The 23103-nt window shown below is 40.1% G+C and overlaps 1 protein-coding gene across 29 annotated transcripts in view; it reads left to right on the plus strand.

The window, feature by feature from the left end:
• Positions 1 to 23103, plus strand: part of DTNA (dystrobrevin alpha) — a 355255-nt gene that overhangs the window by 144066 nt on the left and 188086 nt on the right. The gene's annotated exons all lie outside the window — the stretch shown is intronic.

Genomic DNA, 23103 nt, shown 5'->3' on the forward strand with positions numbered 1-23103 from the left:
CCTTTAGTGTCTAAATATTTTACCCATAAAACTTTTTTTAAAAAAGATAAATTTTGGACCATCTTTTTTATCTTCTTAACGTGGTACTGCTGTTTCTGTTTTAATTTTTCAGCTTAATGTTTTAAGAAGTAATTCAAATATTGAAATGGTGTTAAAACTTTATCCTTGAAGCCAGTGTTCTACTATTTCAGAGTTAGTTGTCATGGTTCAGGCCTTTATTAAGATTTCTTTGGAGATAAGAACACTCTGTACAGAGGGCTGGGAATTTGATGCTCTTGAATTCCATTCTGCTCACCTCCCTTTCCCCATTTGTTCTTGGCTTGGAAATTTATCTCTGTCTGTATTTCTCATCTTGAAAAAGGACATTATCGTGATTTCCCAGAGGTGTTTGGAGGGCTATCCTAGTGTTTATCAATCAGCTTTTAAGGTGATATGGATAAAGGGATATTATGATCTTGGGAATTGATATGTCTATAAAATTGCTGCTACGCGCAAGTAAGAATTCTGTGAAGCCTTGGCAGATTTCCTACAGGGACGATATACCCACAATCAGTGAAATACATCCAGGAGATTCCCTCCCTCATTCTAAAGATAGAGCCTCCTTTCTGGGGCCCTTCTGGGAATGGCATTAATATGTGTTGAATGTTGTTTCCATTTTAAAAGTGTATTTGGATAATTTTCATCCAAAATGTGTTATTTTGAGTGGTAAAATTCTTTGATGGCTTTTGATCTCTGGAGAAAAAACTGGGGATGGGGAGTGAGGGGTATGATTTTTACAAAGAGATTTTTGGTTGTTTCTGCCAAGCACACTGATGCTGATAACCTTATTTTTTCATTTCATGTCCCGTGTGGTATTGCTCACTTTCTCTTTGACGTGGGCCCCGGTCTGTTTAAATACATTCTTTCCAAAATTCGTTAAAGTTATTTCTTTGTTTCGCCCTGTTCTTTCCTGTCATGTAGCCGCCTTAGTGTAAGATTATGCTATACGTGATCCAAACCAGTCACAGGAAATTGAGAGAATCTTGTAAATTCACTTTGTTGTTCTGATTTTAGTTTGTATGTGGAAGTAGGATAGGAATATAAAAATAGCATAAAGTATGCTTTCAAATTCCATGGTGTTACTTGTAATTCCAGGCAGGTATTTGCAGATTTCACTTATTTCAAAACTGGTACTTCTCCCCATCCAAAAGAAAAACAAACAAAAACAAAAACAAAAAACCCCTCAGGACTAAAGTTAATTACACAGGGGCACCTAAGTGGCTCAGTTGGTTGAGCCTCTGACTCTTTGATTTTCCCTTAGGTCATGATCTCACAGTTCATGAGTTACAGCCCTGCATGAACAGCACTGAGCCTGCTTAGGATTCTTCCTCTCTCTCTCCCCCTCCCCTGCTTGCACTCGCCCTGTCTCTCAAAATAAATAAACTTTAAAAAAAAGTCAATTACACAGGAGAACTTGACAGTCCAAGCAGTCTTACTTTTTTTTTTTTTTTTTAACTTTAAGAGATCAGCCAAGCAGATCTCTGGCTACATTGCTTTCTGGCATCTGGTACAGAAAATGAAAACCTTCATGTTCTAAAAGCAAAGTGTTTAAAAAGAAAAAGTTGACCTTCCAAGCATTTGGATTTACTGCCAAAACACTAAAAATGAACCATAAGGCAGAAAAACTATGAGTCAGGTGAACTCTCCATTCTATTTCAAGGGCAAAGTTCTAGTTATGTGAATCAACTAAAAACAGTGAAAAAAAAGGAAGGTGTGTGTGTGTGTGTGTGTGTGTGTGTGTGTGTGTGTGTGTGTGTTGTTTTCCCCACTTGTACATACCTGCTTCACTCCTATTCTCCCCTTGGGGCACAGTCTTTTTATAGTAATGGTGGTAATTAGACCCCTTCCTTTTTAGATGCTCTTAATCATCTTTTGGATTTGAAGCCAATGTCTCTACCTCAAAATAGAATGAAAATTCAGGTTCTTAGCTTGTGGCAACCCTGGTCACTCTTAGTGCTCAACGAAGGTTTATTGACCTTAAAAACAGGCACTATGCTAGGTGCATATGAACAAGCTGCTACAAATGAGTCTTGTGAATAACTTCCCTAATGTCAGTAAAGAACATGACATTCGTGCATTCAATTAGACTCCTGATCCTGTGGAAAACGTGTGTATTTTCTATTACAGTGGCACCAGGAGATGTGTTATGGAAGAAGACAGCTATTCTTCTTACTGTCAAATTAAGAATTTGCCTCTAAATCCTAATGTCCATTAGTAATTCATTACAGCTCTATGATTCATGAGTCATTTGAAAGTTTAAACATTATTTTCTATTTTCAACCTAGTCTTAGTAACATCCTTTTATGGATCTTCACCTACCTCTTTGACGTTTTAGTGAATTTCCTGCGGATAAGTCTATTGTCATCTTTTCCAGACCATTCAAAGCTTTATAGACTTCACATCTTCTTTTTAATACCCCATATTTTTTAGTCTGTCTTTATACAACTACTTCCCTATTCCCTTCGGACACTTCATATATATCTCATGAGCTATAGTAGTCGAAACTACAAAAGTTATTTAAGGTGCAGACACAAAATTTTTGTAAAGAAGGTAGATTTTATTTATATGTAATTGTATTTATGATTTCATTTTCTTATAAGCAATGCCTTCCTCATAATATTACTATGAGGGTTGAGTGACATGATGTTTGGAAAGTAATCAGCACAGAACTTGGCATGGTAGGCGCTCAATAAATGTTAACAGTCGTTGTTACTTGATCTTTATAACATTTTAATGACCACACACCATTACCAACCACTTTGATTTTTTTTTTAAGTTTATTTATTTATTTTGAGAGAGAAAGAGAGCACAAGCTGAAGAGGGGAAGAGAAGAGTAGGAGAAAGAGAGAATCTCGAGCAGGCTCCACACAGTCTGCACAGAGCCCGATGCAGGGCTCCTACTCACAAACCGTGAGATCGTGACCTGCGCTGAAGTCAAGAGCCATACACTCAACCGACTGATCCACTCAGGCGCCCGCCATTTTGATTTTTTAAATCCTTATTTACTAATAGAGGGTATGATCAACATTCCTAACACCATCTCCGGTCTTGTCTGAGTCACTCATTCAACAAACACATTGACTAAGTATTCTAGGAATTGATACTAGGTACTAGGGATGTAGCCACCAAAAAGACAAGGTCTCTGCATTCAGAGAGCCTACCACAAACAGGGAAACTAGTGATTACAGGGAATCACAGGGAATTACAGTAAGGTGCAGTGAGAAGTATGTGGGAGAAGTATGCAGTGAGAAGGACCAGTGGGAGAGCATAGAAGGGGGAGCCAACCAGTACAGGGGGCTGGTAGGCTTCCTGGAAGAAGTGATGTTAAAGCTGACACCTGGAGGTAAGTAGGAGTCAGCCAGACAGATGGGGAAAAAGAAGGACAAACATGGAGTGATTGCCAGAGGACTAGTGTGTGTGATGCTTGCAGGTGAGAGAAAATGCTGTGTATTGAGGAACAGGAAGAAATCCAGCATGAATGGAGAGGGGAATAACAGAAAGAGAAGGCTGGAGATGTGGGCAGGCACCAGACCTCAGAAAGCCTTGGGATTTATGTCAAGGAATATGGACCGTATCCTGCAGTGGCTGCAAAATGAGCGGTCGGTCAGTCCTCTTCATCCACCTGATACAATCCAGGCTGCTTAATCCCTCCACCTTTTCAAGCCCCCTTCCCATTATGACCCCACATGAGTTTGCGTATTTCCTCGCCTGGAATGCCCTTCCTCAAAGTCTGTAGTTCAATCGAGGAAGCATGTCTTGAGTAACGGGTGTGTGCCAGGCATTATGAGCCTTCATCCCTCCAATACCTTTCACTCACTCAGGCTATAAAATATTTTTTAAGCACCAACATGTAGAGGGAGCTGTGCTACTTTTAAATGACATTTCTTCTGTGAAGGCCCCCGGGTGCTCCAATTGGAATAATCTCTTCCATTTTTCTTCATCCTTTAAAATCCTAATATTCTAAATAAATCTCTCGTCTGGCTCTTGCCACTTTGGATACTGCGTTCCAGCTAATTCCGTCATGAGTCTGAAACCTCTACAAGATCTCTGTGTTGTCGGGGACAGAGTCCAGGTCCAATGTACCATTGCTTGAGTCCAGGAGCGGCAATGACCCACGTTGCCAAGCACAGCAACTAAATTATTTGTTTCAAAGTGATTAAACCCGAATCCAGTTCAATTTCTCAAAAAAAAATCACTGCTTATTACAAGATCCCAAGATTTACATAAAAACCCCATGAGGGAATAACGTGTTATGAAGGATTACACACCTAAAGTACTTGAAACTGTATCACCACCTCTACCTTTAGCTCTGTACTGTGCATTTACTCCTGCTTTTTGTATATTCTTACTATCATGGTAAATCAGAAACGAAGAAAAATGAGTAGACTTCTACCTGTGGATTGCTAAAAATAAAATTCTGCCTCACCTTTAGCTTTTCCATTTTACAGCTCTCTACATGAATTTACAGCTAGCATTTTTCATGGTTACTTCTGTATTTTCTAGGCACACCAGTGGTGCTTCTGGCAGGTTCTGTGATTCACAGTGGCTACTAAAGTTGAATCCTGATTGTCTCCACAGTGAATACTATAGTTGAGGTTTAATTCTCTCCCATGTGTTAGTGGTCTATTTGAGTAAAAGGACAAGGAAAAACCACTTAGCCCTAGGGAATTTTTATTTTTTTAATGTCTATTTATTTATTTTCAGAGACACAGAGAGGGGTGGGGGAGAGGGAGAGAGAGAGAATCCCAAGCAGGCTCAGAGCTGTCAGCTGAGAGCCTAACATGGGGCTCCATCCCACGAACCGTGAGATCATGACCTGAGCCAAAATCAAAAGTCAGATGCTTAATCAACTGAGTCACCCAGGCGCCCCAACCCTAGGGAATTTTTAAATACCAATGACAAAATTTTGCTGAGATAGCAGACAGTTTTGTATGGGAGACCCACAGTACATGTCTTCAGATATATTGCCCACTTCAGCCTGCTTGCCCCCACCCATTTGAGCTTTATTTGAAATTGCATGAAACGTTTTGAGGACTTTCCTTGTGGGCTCTCAGGAGGCCATTTCAGATAACCTCCTATAGCTAACATTCAGAGTATCCTTCCCAGGGGAAGTTTTGGGTAGGGTGGAGCCTTACCAAGGAACTGGATTTAGTTATAGGCTTGTGGAGACTCAGTCTTTAACCTGGTCACCGTACTCAATTTTCTTTTCTATGATCGGACAACAATCTTTCAGCTGGATTGTGATACTCTTAAATAGCTGATATAATAGAGCTGCTGCTGATTGACAGGGAGGAGATTTTCACTTAAGAAATGACACTCTGGAGGGGCGCCTGGGTGGCTCAGTTGGTTAAGTGTCTGATTTCGCCTCAGGTCATGATCTCCTGGGTTTGGGAGAAAGCCCCCTGCATCTGACTCTGTGCTGACAGCTCGGACGGAGCCTGGAGGCTGCTTCGGATTCTATGCCTCCCTCTCTCTCCACTCCTCCCCTGCTCATGCTCTATCTCTCTCTCTCAAAAAATAAATAAACATTAAAAAAAATTTTTTTAATGAAATGAAATGCCACTTTGGAAATGTCCCATGCCCAGCTTCTGTTTAGTTACTTCTCTTTCCTTATCCTGTTTGTAATAATCCTAGAGCAGTTACTAGTCATTGAGTGAGAGCTATGTGCCGGGTACATACACTACATTATCGAAGTCGATCTTCCAGATTACTCTAGGGCAGCACTATTGTTTTCCTTACAATCAAGATGAGGAGATACCTGTAGAGAAAAATAAGTCAGAGCTGTAATTCTCTGCTCTTGGTCACTAAGCTGTACTTCTTTCTGGCTCTTGCTATTATAGATTCAGAGCACACACATTAACTTCACTATCGGCTAGAACAAAGCTGAGTTGTGGAAGTTAATTTCCTGGACACGTTCTGAAAACAAACCTCACACTCTGAACCCAAAATTCAGATTTTCGAGCTTACCTTTCCACATAGGATAATTTTCCACCATGTATGTATTTTCAAAGTTAACTGTAAAACTTCAAAAGAAGAAAAAATACACAGCAATAACAATGTTGAGAAATTCTTTTGCTAATCTATATGTACTTTTTTCTTCAGAACCCTGTAGCCTACTGACAGCATAAGATACTCTATTATTCAGCCAGGCAGTGGAGAAAACCCCAATCTCAGTAGGCAGGCAAATAAAAGTATGGGCTTAAAGGTGGCCTTGCCACCTTGGACACACCCACACACAGTCTTTTCTAGGTCAGTTATCAGAAATCATTGCCTCCTTCTGTCTTACACAATTGGTGGTACTTTGGAGTAAGAGGAAGATGACCATCACCCTATCATAATACAGATCATTCCCACCCACCAGCACCTCCTCTCCCCTCCCCCACACCACCATTCCCCTTCCTGAAGATGCTCAGAATCGTGCTTGCTTGACTTTAGTAAAGGCAAATGCGGTTAAAGCCATAGCTATGCAGACAAGTGGTTTTGAGTATTATGTTCATCTTTATTAACTATTATCAAATGAGAACGAAGAGCTCTTAGATATATTAGCAGACTGTTGCACACTTGGTCCATTCAGCTGTCAATTTCCTTATGTGTTTCCATTTTTTATCACAGAAATGTTAGCTACTCAGGTTAAATTATGTTCTCTTTTCTATAGGTACTTAGGTTTACTATTAAAAAATAATAATAGATAAATTTTTCTGGAAGTCAGATTGCCTGAGTATTTTCCTAATCAAAGAACTTGATGCATTTGAGTACAATAAAACTCATTTTGTTGAAGTGTGAATGGGCTGGTCTTTCCAGGAGTCTTACAGTCTTGCCATAGAGTAGGCAGACTATTTGAGAAAAAAAGCCAATATTCATACATACACAGAAATTGAATCATCATTTTAACTCATTCTCAAACCTATCAGCTTTCACATGCTACCTTTAAATAGCAAATGAGAGCAGTGTTACACATATACGCACATACACACATACCTGTATATTAATACACACATGCAGAGTGATATTTAATTGTCAACTATTTCTCTTACTGTTGATGAAAAGAATCGAGTTTTAGGAATGGATTTATGTTCTCGGCAGTAATTCTGTGGTTTCGGAAATCCCATTAGAGGACAGCTTATCTCATTACTGAACTTTAACAATTTATAAGTTCTTTTTATGAAGTTTTAGTTATAAGTTCTTCTTATTTCTTTTTTTTTTTTTAATTTTTTTTTCAACATTTATTTATTTTTGGGACAGAGAGAGACAGAGCATGAACGGGGGAGGGACAGAGAGAGAGGGAGACACAGAATCGGAAACAGGCTCCAGGCTCTGAGCCATCAGCCCAGAGCCCGACGCGGGGCTCGAACTCACGGACCATGAGACCGTGACCTGGCTGAAGTCGGACGCTTAACCGACTGCGCCACCCAGGCGCCCCTTATTTCTTTATTTAAACATATCCCAGCCATGATTTTATTTTCAGACTTTAATGTTGCAAAACACCAGCAGTAAGCACAGACTGTCAATCCTAGAAAAGGTGAAGTAAGCCGTTCATTAATGCAATTTATCTTAGGTAAGCCAATGAAGATCGTATGGTTTGGATTTTATCTTCTGCACATTGTCCTGCTAGAAATCATGTTTGGGGGCTCTTACTTTAAACGTCTGAGAATTGTACCCTTTTACTTCTTTGGTTAATGGGATGGGGTGCTAGAAGGACTTGAGATGAGCCTCCAGTCGCCACTAAGCCCTTTCTTCCTAAACTTCCAGGTCAGCGAGCAATCTCAAGGTGCTTTTTTCTCTCATGTCCAAGTGTCCCAAACCTGTCAAGTTCTCCAAATCACGTTTTACAGATGTCAGGGCCTTCAGTGGTGTGTGTGGTTTTTCTTTGTTTGGCTTCTCTGAAGGAGTTTCATTAACAACCATAAAATCTTAGAATTTATAGGATTCCTTATTTCTATACTTCTTAGTAATAAAATCTAAAGTAAAGAGAAGAGAAAAATTGACTTTTAGATGTTGAAATGTTTTGTTCAATTACTGTAATACAGTCATCTAAAACTTGAGTGGCATTAAGTCAGTCTATTTTATATAATCTTTCATATTTGCAGATTTTTACTCAACATCTTTTTAGTCCCAACCGTTGGAATGAGACAATATAAGAGAGCTGTTCTGCAAACGCGATAAGCCTGTCCTAGTGTACCTAAACTTTTCTTGCTTTTGTGTACTCCCCAAATAGAGGCACTTTTTCATTGCTCAGAAATGCTTGTCACGAATTTAGATTAAAAAAAAAAAAACTTGTCAAGAAGTAAAATGTGATGGGGCGCCTGGGTGCCTCAGTTGGTTAAGTGCCCAACTCTTGGTTTTGGCTCGGGTCATGATCTCAGGGTCTGTGAATTCAAGCCCAAGATGAGCTCCGTGCTGACAACGCGAAACCTGCTTGGGATTCTCTCTCTCCCTCTCTCTCTGCCCCTTCCCCACTCGTGCTCTTTTTCACACAATAAATAAAAACTTAAAAAGAAAAAAAGAAAATGTGGTATCAATCAAATTCCTGTCATTGTCTAAACTGAAAAGATTTTTTAAAAACCAGTTACCTTAAAGAGTATAAAAGTGTTTATCTAGTTTTCATCCCTTATGGAAATGTTCATGTTGTGACACTCAATGCAACACTCATTCTTTTTTAGATGAGAAATCATATATATATGACAAATGATTAAAATACAAACCTTTCATTTTTCTTTAAAATAGTCCATAACTTTAAATGAATATACTCCATTTCACATATATCCGTTTAGAAATGGAAGAATTCTAGAAAGAGATTTTGGGGAGCATGATGAGCCACTCTCCAATAGAAGTCCCCCCAGAGACCCGAGTTTCTGAATTGGAAGGACAAAATCAGCTTATCTATTTAGGAAGGAGTAAAGACACTACATAGTTCTAATGAAGAAGCATATGAGGAACCTCACCTTTTCTTCCAGCTAGTTTAGGAGCCAGGAACACCTTTTTATTGTGTTGTATTAATTATTTTGTTTTATTATTGGGGACAGAATACTTGGTGTACAGAATACACCATTCATCAGGCAGCCATTCAGAATGGCCCAGCCACTGTGCATGAAATCTCTGCTCAGCTGTTTTCCAGCTCTGTTCATAAAAATTGAAGTTAATAGCTAAAGTTAAAACAGATAAAAGAGAGTTTTAAGGATAAGACACGGGTAAGTTTAGAACCCCAACATTTGTTCGACTCCAGGACGCTGAAGTCCTCTAAGGAGTTGAGGCTAAGAAGAAGGTGAAATAAGCCAGGGATGGAATGGATTCAAGGATTGAAGCTCAAAAAAGATAGAGCAGCAGGTACAGGAGAAATGTTGCCAAGAACCTCTCAATACTGCTGGAATAAGGGGGGAGGATAGTCCAGGAACGGTGCCAAAATGTAAGAAACACGTCCAGACCAATCGAGCTAGTACCATTTTTCACTGATTGATTTAAATAGCCAAACTGGCATCTAGATTTTGCTTTTATCAAAATTCTTATTAAATAAAAGCTGTAGCTCAGTGTGTTACAGTACAATTTTGACCATCACAGTCATTCTTGAGAGCATGCAAGTCTCAAACAGATTGAAAGTTCAAGAAGCATTACCAATTCATTTTTCCGGAGCTCATGTTGTTCTTCCCTAAACAGTGATAAAGGAAAGATAATTCTCGGCATCTTCAGCTGTGCCCTTTCATTCTTAGCAAGGAGGCCAGAATTAAATGAACTATGACAAATGCCCTTTCACCCCTGGACCCAAAGTTGCAGCCAATTGGCAATTCAGGGTGAGACATCTTTCAGTGCTATGGGCTGTCTTGTACCTATTCTTTGGCATAGAGAACTGGGATCTCCAACATCAGCACCGTAAATGCAATTATGAAGACTGTTTTTCAAATGGATCACTACTGTGGCCCCTCTTTCTCTCCCTTCGTGTGTGTGTGTGTGTGTGTGTGTGTGTGTGTGAGAGAGAGAGAGAGAGAGAGAGAGAGAGAGAGAGAGAGAGAGAGAGAGATACTGGAAGGAGAGGATATCAGATTTCTTCTAAAGCACTTGCCAATCGAAATATAATGCCAGCCGCATATATAATTTAAAATTTTCTAGTCGCCACATTAAAAAATAAAAACAGGTAAATAATTTAAATCCATTCTACTTAACCCAATACACCAAAAGTATTATCATTTTGACATGTAATCAATATAAGAAGTTGTTACTAAGATATTATTCATTCATGTTTTATAGGTTATATTTGAAATCCGTGGTATGTTTTACATTTAACATCATATCTCAGTTTGGATTAGGCACATTTCAACTGAAAAAGCTACATGTGGCCAGTAGCTACTCCACTGGACAGCCCTGATCTAAAACATGACTCCTTCTTAACCAACAATATCCCATTTGAAATGCCTCGCTTCTGATATCTTAGCTATTTGAATATGTTTTCCTTCACAGAAGAAATCCATCCGTACAAATATTTTCATCTAGATTCTAACACACACACACACACACACACACACACACACACACACACACACACACGAACACATACACAAACATCTGAGTTTTAATGACCTATCCCAATTTTCTTCTACAAAAGTATGAAAAATAAAATATTTCCTCTCCCCGGTGCTTTCTGAGGGAGCATGTGTACCTATTATCTTGCCCATTAATGGGTTACCGTATTTCGTATTTTGTGTTGTCACAGCTGCTGACTCATTGCCCATGAATGGCTCGGCTGCCCGTGGTGATTGTTTGACAGAATGCCAATAACGCCTGCCTACAGCTTCTGAAAAGCTGACCTTGTAACAACATCCACATTCTTTTGGTTGCTTTTGCTGACATACTCTCAATTCAAAAACTGTTTTTAAAACAAAAGTATAATAAAGTATTGAGCTTCTAAAAGCAATTGTATTTCAGGTCATTAAATTATCTGAGTGTGTCAAGGAGGGCAAAACAGCAAGGAAATGAGTATTCAGAGGGATCCATCCTTGAAAGTTGACATTTGAGTTGCAGGCACATAATACTTGGGGACAGTGTTCTAAGACAACATGGGTATCCAGATGAAACAAGGCTATCATGGGATATGTTTTTCAACTTTATCAAGAATCTTTATTAGCCCTGTAATAATAGTTACTGACTTATTTAACATTCTACTTCATTTTTTTCAAAATGGCAAAATTGATCCCATCTCCCAGCCTAAAATGCTCTCCCCAAGTTTAGCTTCTAAGCAAAGGGGTATAATAAGATGTTCTCCATTAATTAATAAGTGCTAAGCTGCTATTAAATACTTAAAACTGGGATCAAATTAACCAGTGACTAATAGATACTGCTCTAGCTAGTGGGTAAGATGATCCTTCACACTGTAGTCATCTATATATGTCTATACAACCTTATCTGCACTAGCATTAAAATTACCATATGATTCACATCTCACACAGAATAGCCAAAGTCGGCTTTGCTGATTTTAGTGAGTTTCGCATACTTGGGAGCTGAACTATGTGTGTTCAGCTAGTTGTTTTTGGCACTTTCTAACCACTAGGGGGAGATCGAGGCTCCTCTCTACCCTTGAACCCCCAGTGAATGGTGATGGAGGTGAGTCAGATGCCAAGTTTATTGGCACCTGAGATGGGAGGGAAATGCAATCATTACCTTTGGAGAAACCCAAAATTTGGCAACCTGCAAACCATGCAGACGTGTTTCGTTTGTCCTATCCAGTTGGAGGCAACGTTTATAAATTTGAGGAGTTCATGTAAAAATCTGGATTTCCATCCTGAACATGAAAATAAGATGTGGCCATCCTGAGCCCCTGCTTCTTCGTAGCGCAGCCAGAGGGAGGTGCTGTCCTTAAACAGGGCACACACTCTTCATTTCAACTCCATCACTACCACTCTCTTGTTTTTCCCAACACTTGAAACCAAATATCATATGCCACGTATAAATAAGCTTGCGTTGTTGTTTTCTTATTATAAAAAGCTTGGGTTTTTTTTACTCTAGTCACTACCAAAAGTGACAAAAATAAAAAGAGACCAAGAAAATCTCTTATAATTTCAAGGAAAGTAAGAGAGCATATTTCTTTGGGGGTAGTAAAACATATGCATAGAGGTAAACTATGCAGGCACAGGGTGCCCTGACTTATACGAACCTATTTCCCCATTTATATCACTTATCTGGGCCTATGAGCTCAGAGTTTTACAGCACTTAGTCTCTGCCAAAGTACTGTTTGTTTGAGTACAACATCCATGCACACATGTGTGCCCATGTGCACACACACACACATACACACACTTTGCCCTTTGTTGAAGTAAATCCCCTCCTTTTCCCTTTCCTCCTTACTATCCATTTCCTTGAATTCAATTTTCTCCACGAAATGGTAAAATCTAGAGGACTGAGACTAGGGCAAGCGTAAGCATTCTAGGAAAGACATATGTCAAGGGCTTGTTCTATAGGGTCTTTGGCAAAAGGGGTCCTTTTGGCCTAGCTTTCTGATCGTAGTGCAAACCACTGGTATTATCTGCTTCCCACACATGATAAGGGATTGGGAGATCATGGGTCCCAGTCAAAATACCATCTCTCATTTGTCACCACCAACTCTAGCTGCCAAGAAATATCTCCCATGATTGACTACACAAGGGTTTGTAAAATCAGCATATGAAGGGCAAATCTTTGCCTTAACATAGTGGGAGGAAAGAACATATCTGCCTGCAGTTTGTACTCACAGAGGAAATGTAGAAATAAGGTTGGATTGGTGTAGCATAAACAAATTACAACAAGTACAGCTTATGTAAGGGTTTACTTACCTCATTGCTTCTTGATCTTCAAACCAAGAGGTAATATGGGGCACCCGACTGGCTCAGTCGGTTGAGCATCCGACTTCAGCTCAGATCATGATCTCATGGCTCGTTAGTTCGAGCCCTGCATCAGGCTCTGTGCTGACAGCTCACAGCCTGGACCCTACTTCAGATTCAATGACGCCCTCTCTCTCTGCCCCTCCCCCACTCATGCGTGGCCTCTCTCTCTCAAAAATAGATAAAAACATCAAAAAAACCCCACAAGAGGTAATATAAATATTAGCGATAATAGTTAACATCTGTCGCGTTTGCTGTGTGTCAGGTGCTGTACTAAGTGATCTCCTTTAATCTTTGAAACAACCCTATGAGGTAAGATCTGTTATTCCAGTTTTATAAGCGTGGCACATGAGGCTTCGAGTGGCTATATAACTTGCCCAATATCACAGAGATTGAGTCTGTCCAATCACAGAGGCTTCGCTCAGCCTCCTTACTATATTCCCTTTCTTTCAGGGCAATGGTTCTCAGAGCGAAATCCCCAAGACACTTCGGGGGATCCTTGAGGTCAAACTATTTAATAGTAACTCTAACATACTATTTGCAATTTTCACTATGTGGACATTCGCACTGATGACACAGAAGCAATGGCGGGTAAAACTTACTGTAACCTTATTACAATCAAGGCAGCAGCAACAGCGTGTCCTGGTAGTAATTATATTCTTCGGTGCCATGCACTTACAGTAAAAAAAGCAAAGCAAGCATCAGCTACAGCAACAAAATCTAATTAAATCTTGAAACTCAAGTACACCTCTTTTTAATATTCTGTGTGAGGAACGGGGAAGTGTACATAAAAAGCTCTTGAAATATATTAAGAGACAATGGCTGCCTCCAAGTAAAATTGTGTGGCGTGCAAACTGAACTAGCCGCTTCTTTTATAGAACAACATGTTTACTTGAAAGAACAACTGGCAAACTATGGTTATCCAGACATGGTACTTGGCACGGATTTCCTTGAAAATGAATGAAGTGAGCCCGTCGCTTCAGAGAAAACTAAGAGTATTTTCTGATAATGATAAAATTCAAACTTTAAACTAAAACTTAGAATTTTGGTAGGGGTGCCTGAGTGTCTCAGTCGGTTAAGCGTCCAACTTCAGCTGAGGTCGTGATCTCACGGTCCATGAGTTCGAGCCCTGCGTCGCACTCTGTGCTGACAGCTCAGAGCCTGGAACCTGCTTTGGACTCTGTGTCTCCCTCTCTCTCTCTCTCTCTGCCCCTCCCCCACTCAAACTCTGTGTGTGTGTGTGTGTGTGTGTGTGTGTGTGTGTGTGTGCATGTGTGTGTCTCTGAAACATAAATAAACGTTAAAAAAAAAAGAATTTTAGAAAGCTTGCACTTGCCCCTGTATGCTTGACAGCTTCCCAAAACCTAAAAGACTTCCCTGATGAGATTGATGGCAGTATTAACAAATAGGACTTTTTGTCATTAAAACTGAAAAGCATCAACATTTGGAAGATGTGTATAACTCAGTGAGCCAATACTTCCCTACTAATCGATGTTATAAAATCATACAAGAGTAAAAAGCTCTATACAAAATACAAGACCAATAATGAATTTTAGTGTAATGGACTATGCAAAGTTCATCGATATGGCTCAGTTTCCACACTGCAACTCACCTTTAAGAAGCAATTGCTTGTTGAGTTTCCGTGTCTTTTGAAGAAAACTATCCAGTCATCTGAAAGACTATCAAATACTACCTTTTCAAACTGCATACCTTTAGGGGCACCTGGGTGGCTCAGTCAGTTAAGCATCTGACTTTGGCTCAGGTTATGATCTCATGGCTCATGAGTTCAAGCCCTGTGTCAGGCTCTGTGCTGACAGCTCAGAGCCTGGAGCCTGCCTAGGATTCTGGGTCTCCCTCTCTCTCTGTCCCTCCACCACGTGTGCTCTGTCTCTCTCTCTCTCTCAAAAATGAATAAACATTAAAGAAATTATTGTAAGAAAACTGCAGACTTTTGTAAGTTTGGAATTTCTTCATATTCTTCAGCTAAAACAACATATTGCGATAGGTTAAATGCAGAAGCAGATATGAAAATCCAGTGATCTTCTTTCTATTAAGCCAAACATTAAAGAGATTTCCAAACATGTGAAAACCACGCCATACTTCTCACTGTATTTTTGGTTTTGAAACAATATTGCTATTTTATTAACAATAGATATTATTTATGTTAGATCTAATGGGCTTATCATTGTTGTACAAATAAGTTTATAAATATTTCTAAAATTTCTAAGCCAATTTCTAATAGGTAAATATTGATAGATATAACACACATAAACAAAAGCTCTTTGGGGTTTTCAGAACAAAAAGTCTGAGAACCTATTATGTAGCATATAGTTATCTCTCTTTTTAACTTCCAAGTGTCATGGCACCTTACTGATATCACATTAAATGCTGTGTCTTTTATCTTCATTTTTATAAAAGATACTTATCCCCTCTAAGTCAGATGTGAATGGCAAGTGAGGTTCTCAGTAGCCCTCGGGTGGCTACTAAGACATTTGGCACATTCAAAGCCATCAATCAAGGTAGAAGTACAGCACTGAAGGGCAAACCCTGAACATCCATTCCCAGAATTAGATCCTTCTTTCTCCTTATGATTTCCAGAAAAAGTATTTCTTTCTTTGTCTAAGAAAAGACCCATCCATATGATTCACATACTCCTCTACTCACCCATGTCCTTTTTTAATGTCACTAATGTAACCGGTTTAAGGTCCTAGGAAATCTTTTTTTAATTTTGGTTTTTTCCCCCTATATCCAGTTTCATGACCTACTTCTTTCCCTCCTTCCTGGACTCCTCCCTTCCTTTCTTCTTTTTTATTTGTCTTGATCTTTACATCACGGTCAAATCAAACACACTTCACGTCAAACACTTCGTATCGTTAATCTCTTAGAACTGTGCAGCACTTTAGCAAATGAATGAACACAAAATATGAGCAAGGTACTGATGGTCACGTATTCCCAGGGAGATTTCAGTAGAATCTATGATATACCTGCATGTGGCTAATTAAAAGTTTGTCTTCTTAAAAATTAATTGAATGAAACTTTGGCACATTTTGATTTACCCTTCCAAGCTCAATTTAATTCTCTTTTTGACCAAACTGGCAGGTATACTGTGACACAAGAGACAACAGACTGATCTCGAGTAAATAATTTTTTCCTGGGCAGCGAAAGTATGTTCATCTTTATGCCCTACTTGGAATTAATTTCAACATGGAGAATTTAAAGTTTTAATGAGGTCTTCACTATGGAGGGCTTGTTGACTATACTGTTTTACTTGCGTGTTGTTCTACTTTATTCGTGAAAGGAGATTTTTATCTAAGAAAACCTGAGGTGCTGAAGTTTAATGATTGTTTTTGTAAGCACATGAGACACTCAGTAGTTTGCAATTTTATTATTTTTTAAATTTTTTAATGTTGATTTATTATTGAGAGACAGAGAGACACAGAGCGTGAATGGGGGAGGGGCCGAGAGATGGAGAGACACAGAATCCGAAGCAGGCTCCAGGCTCTGAGCTGTGAGCACAGAGCCTGATGCAGGGCTCGATCTTACAAGCAGTGAGATCATGACCTGAGCCGAAGTCAGACGCTCAACCAACTGAGCCACCCAAGTGCCCCTGCCATTTTATTTTTTTGAAAGATACAGTATGAGATAATCGCTCTTTTCAAATGTGGATTCTGGGAAAATGACTCCTCTTTATCTGATATTTTGGGATGCGTGGCTTTTGTGCAATAGAGATTTCCATAACAAAATAAGTTCTACTAATGATGTAGAACTTAAAAGAACTTGTAAGTTCTGCCTTACCTGAAATGTAGCAGAAGTGTGGTCTGTATGAATGTGAGTGTGTTACAGTGCTGGAAGAAACTAAAGAATCATTTAGTGAGTACAGATGTCCCATTATCGTCATATATGTCATATCCTTTCACTAATAAGTTTGATAAAATAATCTCATAGCCAAAAAGGGACAAGTATTTATGCTAAATATGTTTGGATCACTAATCATAGGATACAAAAAGTAAAACAAACAAAAAACTTGAAACAAAATCATATATAGTTTATAATCCATTAATTTCATTAAAAACTCTGTGTCTGTATATGTGTGTGCAAATACATATATACATGTATGTAATTGGGAGCAAATCTATAAAATCGTCGCAGGGATTGCCTCTGGGTAGTGTAGTGTGGGTAACATTAGCTTTCTTTCTAATTTATTACATATTTCACATTGTCTAAAAAGAAAGTTACTTTATCAAAATGACTTTGTAAGTTTCCAGCCATCTCTTGATTCATTTATATTAAACTTGTTTATTCATACATACTAGCATTTGGCTAATTATTTTTAAAAGTCTTCTTTTTAAAGAGAAAACAGTTATGGCACTCAAGTGAATTCTTAGAGATTGAACTCCTCTTGGAGCAGCACAGGCCAGGTGCAGTGCAAGTCCTTAAACATACAGGGTGAGGGACATCTTTTTAAAATGCAAATGTCAGGGCATCTGGCTGGCTCAGTTGGTTAAGTGGCCAATGGCTCAGGTCATGATCATGGGTTCAAGCCCCACGTCGGGCTCTGTGCTGACAGCTCAGAGCCTGGAGCCTACTTTGGATTCTGTGTCTCTCCCTCTCTCTCTCTGCCCCTCCCTCACTCATGCTCTGTGTCTCTCTCTCTCTCTCAAAAATAAATGGACATTTTAATAATCAAGAAAAAAATAAAAGGCAAATATCATCTGGGTAAGTACCTGCCTTATCCTCAGAGTAAAATACAACAGAAAAAAGAAACACAAAGGCAGTTCCTCTGAAAAAACTGCTGTGCACAAAACAGAACTGAGAAATTCTTTATAAACCACTTTCTTCCTTCTCAGCACCTTTAAAACAGTGGACTGAATACCCAGCTGAACTGATGTTGACAGGCAAGTCACCATAGTTTTTATTTAAGAGGCTCTGAATGTCAGCAGGCCTCTGGCTTCACAGTGTAAAGTCATTCTACATTCACTGCTGAATGCGTATGTCCATTCCTTCTGAGAGCTGTTTTGTCCAAATGTTGTTGTTCTTTCCATTTTATCTTACTTTAGCCTAAGTGAGGAAGAATGATTTCTTAACCTTGTCTATTGGTGAAATATCAGGAGTGAAGCTGAATACCGTGCCGTTGTCTTACACCTTCTGGAATCTCCTCTTGCAGTCTTGTTATGTGTTCTAGGGAGTGTTAAAGCAGGTGACTGAGAGGACAGCATGGCGGGAACTCTACTTTCCCTGGATACATACCATGTTTCTGCCACCATTGGGCTGTAATTTGAGGGGAAGAAATGACAGGTGCACACCCCCCTCTGAAATTAGATTAATTGCTTTGATTATTTGGACAGAAGTAAAAACTTCAGAGAGACAGATGCAGCCAGTCTCAGTAGGGCTTCCCATGGGACCTAGAATCCCCTGTGGGAAGAGTCCACCAGGCTGTGTGATCTTGCCCTTCTGTGATGGGGCCACGCGGGAGCTGAACAGTTAGACTGTCCCACAGCTACAGCCTCTTGATCCTAGGAGCTTGAAGTAACAGTCTATGCCCTTAATAGGAAATATGTACAGCCAAGACCTGCCTAGTTCTCAAACTAAACTCTCTGTCAATGCGAACAAATCCTTGGAACAGAGAGGGTGCCCAAAAGTGTCCCTGAGGACTATGTCTCCAGCTTTAAAGCATCCAGAAAGGCAGGGGTGCCTGGGTGGCTCAGTTGGTTAAAAGTCTGACTTCAGCTCGGGTCACGATCTGAGCCCCACATCAGGCTTTTGCTTCTGTCAGCACAGAGCTGCTTCACATCCTCTGTGCCCCTCTCTCCCTGCCGCCCCATGCTCATGTGTGCTTTCTCCCTCTCTCTCTCAAAAATAAAACAATAAACATAAAAAAAGGCATCCAGAAAGGCCTCTTTCCAAGCAGTCTTCTCCCTGACTCTGACCTAATATCATTGTGTCTGGGGGGATTCTCAATTCAGTCTAAGGACCACTATCCCACATCCATTTTACTGTAGCTTTCCAAGGCACTTTGACATTCTCGGGCCAATAGATCATAATCTGGTGAGATGATCAGACTAAGTTTACACCACAACCTCCTGTAGCAACCAAGTGAGAAAATGCTGAGCTTCATGTTTGCTGATTGTTCCACCACCAGTCATTTACTCAAACTTTTTTTTTTTAGTTTATTTACTTTCGAGAGAGAGGAAGAGAGCGCATCAGCATCAGTAGGGGAGGGACAGAGAGAGAGGAAGAGAGTCCCAAGCAGGCTCTTGGGACAGAGCCCAAGATAGGGCTCCATCTCACAAATGGTGAGATCATGACCTGAGCCCAAATCAAGAGTCAAATGCTTAACTGACTGAGCCACCCAGGTGCCGCGTTCAAACAAATAGAAAGATTAGTATTCATCAGGATAGATGACGTGCTAAAGATGATGAAGAAATAAGCAAGACAGTCTCTGCCCTCAAGTTGTACATGCTCTTACAGAGAGAAAAAGCAGTCCCTGGTAATTTTACATGATCACATGTGCTACGAGGAAGGAACTCAAAGGCTGGTGTGGAAACATCAAGGTCTGGTGGTGGAGGGCATCTAAGAATAGAGCTGGGAGGTATAGGAAGGAGATCGATGTCATATACAGAATTGAAGGAAGCTTCAGAAGGGGAATTAGGATTAACTTGTGCAACTTCAGAGGTCTAGATGGGACCAGTGGTAGAATTATAAAATGATGTTAGGAACTGAGAGGGACTTGAGACATCCAGACCAGGGTTTGGATGTTTCTAAATGGCACTCCACTGTCATTTTGGACTGGATCATTATTTTTTGTTGGGGACTATCCTGTACATTATAGGGTGTTCAACAGCATCCCTGACCTCTATCTGCTAGATATCAGTAGCACCTACCTTCCCTCCACCACTAAAACTTTCTCCAGACATTACCAAATATCCCTGCGGTGGTATAAAATCACCCCTGGTTGAGGACCATTGCTGTCTGTTTACTATGAGAAAACTGAAACTCAGGTAACAGTAAATGACTTGCCCAACTAGTTAGTATAGAGACAAAAATAAAACCCCAACTTCTAATCGTAGTTCAGTCCCCTTTCTACAACACTAGAAGATGCTGCAGGTGCCTTTCGGAATTATTTTTCTTCCCCTTCCAGCTTCTTTGTTGTTGAGAATATGGCCGATGCTGTGTTTGCAGAAGAGGGGTAGCCAGAACCCTGAGCTCCGCCTCAGCCCTGGCATGAGACCCTAGCAGGCCGTTTGTGACTATGACAACGAAGAGTCCCTCATAAAAATAACAGGACCTATTTCAGTTGTTGAGAAATTATTTGGACAAGTAGTTGATGTTTCGCAAGTGACTTTAATCATTCTTAGCCAATATCCTTTAACAGACAATGTCAAACACAGAAAAGACCAGGTTTCATATGTTTCTGAATGCAGTGCGGCTCTCCATGTGCATATTTCTCTGGAGCGCCATTTGTAAATCTATGGTCTTCGTCTGTAGCTGCTGCTCAGAACACAGAACCTGCTCCCTGTTACTACAGCGATCTGACTGTGGGGTCCATCCTAACCTCTGAAATCTAGTCAACTAGACTCATGGCACCGTAGTCTCCCGAGCATAACTGAAAAAGAAGAAAAGGCTACAGAATAACTGCTGGAGACCATCTCCAATCCTCCATTTAACGTGCAGGCGATCTTTTCCCTACACAGCAATGAAAGATAAAATGCCCGCTTGGATTCTTTGTCTTTTCAGTGTGAATAAAAGCCTTTAATGCATCCAACCGAATCATTTTCAGAATGGTGCCGACTGATAGGGGTAAGAAAGAGGAAATTGGATCAAATGTTGTTAAGACAAGAGAAGTCTCCATTTATGTATATTATTCATGCAGTAAATAGTGCTGCAGGCCTACTATGGGACAGGCCGTGTTCGAAGCATCAGAGAGGGAGCAGTGAACAAAACTCCCGCCCTTGGGGAGCTTATATTCTAATGTGAAGTGACAAACAATGAATAAATAATAACAGTACAAGTGCTACGCAGGAGAATGTATCAGAGTAAGCAGTAGAGAAGGAGGAAGGGGTGCTGTTTTGGGTGGGAAGATCAGTAAAGGCATAAATAGGAATAAAAAATGTGATTAACTCCACTCCGGTCTAATATTCATCCGGCTCCCACATAATCTCTGTTGGCACTGACCAGTTACACCATTCTTGTGTGATAAATGCGCGTGCTTTACCAAATCCCACCATCGTTAAGTGATTATCAAGACTTAAGTTGATACCGTTAGTTTGAAAGTTACTTTTTTCAGATGGCCCATTATATTTTTATGTGCTCTGAGTTGAGGAGTTTATTTTATTAATCAAAATCTGCTTCCTGCCACTCCCACCCAACCTATATGTCTAAAATAAGGCATCCATGGGGCGCCTGGGTGGCTCAGTCGGTTGAGCGTCCAACTTCGGCTCAGGGCACGATCTCGCGGTCCGTGAGTTCGAGCCCCGCGTTGGGCTCTGTGCTGACAGCTCAGAGCCTGGAGCCTGTTTCAGATTCTGTGCCTCCCTCTCTCTCTGACCTTCCCCCATTCATGCTCTGTCTCTCTCTCTCTCAAAAATGAATAAACGTTAAAAAAAAATTAAAAAAAAATAATGAAATAAAATAAAATAAAATAAGGCATCCCAATTTGACAAAATACTCCTTTCTCTTGTGGCAAGATATCGACTTCTACCTTCAATCCAGGCGGTGACTGAAGGCTTTTCGGGGAGCTAGAAGATGGAGTCAGTATTTTATTTTATTTCCGGGCACTAAATGTTAATTTCTAGCCACAAGTTACTGAAACTAGAATTTGGTAGCTGGCATAGAATTTAAGGAAGAATTTGAAGAGAGAAAGGTACTGGTTTTTATTCCCACCCAGTGTTCACATGAGACTTTTGCTTTGCAAGTGTCCAGAGGGCCGCAGCAAGAGGAGAGAGAAGGATGGATGCCTTTAATTCAGTGGCACTTTGGGAGACTGCCACCCTCAGGCTCAGAGTAGAAAGAATTATAGATACTCAGCTCTGTGTACTCTGAAGTAGTCGCGGGGGGGATAGAAGCCAAGGGGGGTAAGGAGAGGGCTGCCTCCAGACTCGACGTCTGCTTTTGATCACTGCCCGGGTGAGACATATAAGCTGAAACAGGGCCATTTCTAGTGGAGGAGGAAGAGCAAACACGAATGCCAGCTTCCAATCAAGGTGTCATTCAAGTTGCAACTTTTATTGGAGTCATAGATCTCAATGAAGGCGTGCAACCTGAGCTGCCCTGCGGGGTACTTTAACACGGCATCTCCCTCTGAGCATAGTCTCGTCTCCCTCCTAGTCTCTTGCAGTCTGGAATAATCCAGAGACGTGGACAAAAACCAAAAATGCAAAACATCTTTTCCCCAGATTGCCGGGTGGCGGTGCAAAAACCAGCAGCATGATCCCAAGAAGTCCCAGGCCAATACAATACCAAGGGATTTCTTGAGTGACTCTGTATTGCCAGATATAGCTAGATGTAAGTTCATCTAAGTGTATAAACTTTATTATACACATATATGTAATACATATATATATACACACACGTTATATAGTCTTACAAAAAAGTGTTTAAGATTGTGCAAGGTTTCCATGTATTTCCTGATCCTGGTGCTTGGAGAGCTGCATTCATGAGGTTGAGAGAACATTTGTAATATGTAACTTATTCCCAGATGCATTGGTCTAATTCACCAGAAACTCCAATTAAAAAAAAAAAAAAAAGTAACATGTACTTTAAGAAAACAAACAAACAAAAATGTTTGAAAGCACTACTGTTGTAATAATACATTTAATTCAAAGAATGCCAAGTATGTACCAAGAATCCAAGTATAGGGAAAGATGACTGGGGTCTAATATGACACAGAACAAGGGTTAATTGGATAGTGAACATGTCTTTATCTCCTGTGAAATAAATCTCATGCAATAATGAATATATCTGAAAACTTAGATTACAGCAAGGGGGAGTTATTGTATAGAATTTTCTCTAGGAACCTAAAATCATAGCATCCTAGAAACCATGAGAGCTAAAATAATTACTGTAATCCTTTTTGATAACTGGGTTTGGAGAAGTTACTTGGGAGGGAAAGTGTAAGCATGGAACTGGAGACAGAGGGTACCTTTCTTTCTCCCATCTGGGGTGCGAAGGTAGGCTCCTGTCCCTTCCTTTTCTACCCCACTGTCATCAGACGCCTTCTCCCCTT

Source organism: Panthera pardus, unplaced genomic scaffold (assembly GCF_024362965.1).
Source record: "Panthera pardus isolate Hobbes unplaced genomic scaffold, ASM2436296v1 HiC_scaffold_15, whole genome shotgun sequence".
Taxonomy (NCBI): Eukaryota; Metazoa; Chordata; class Mammalia; order Carnivora; family Felidae; genus Panthera; species Panthera pardus.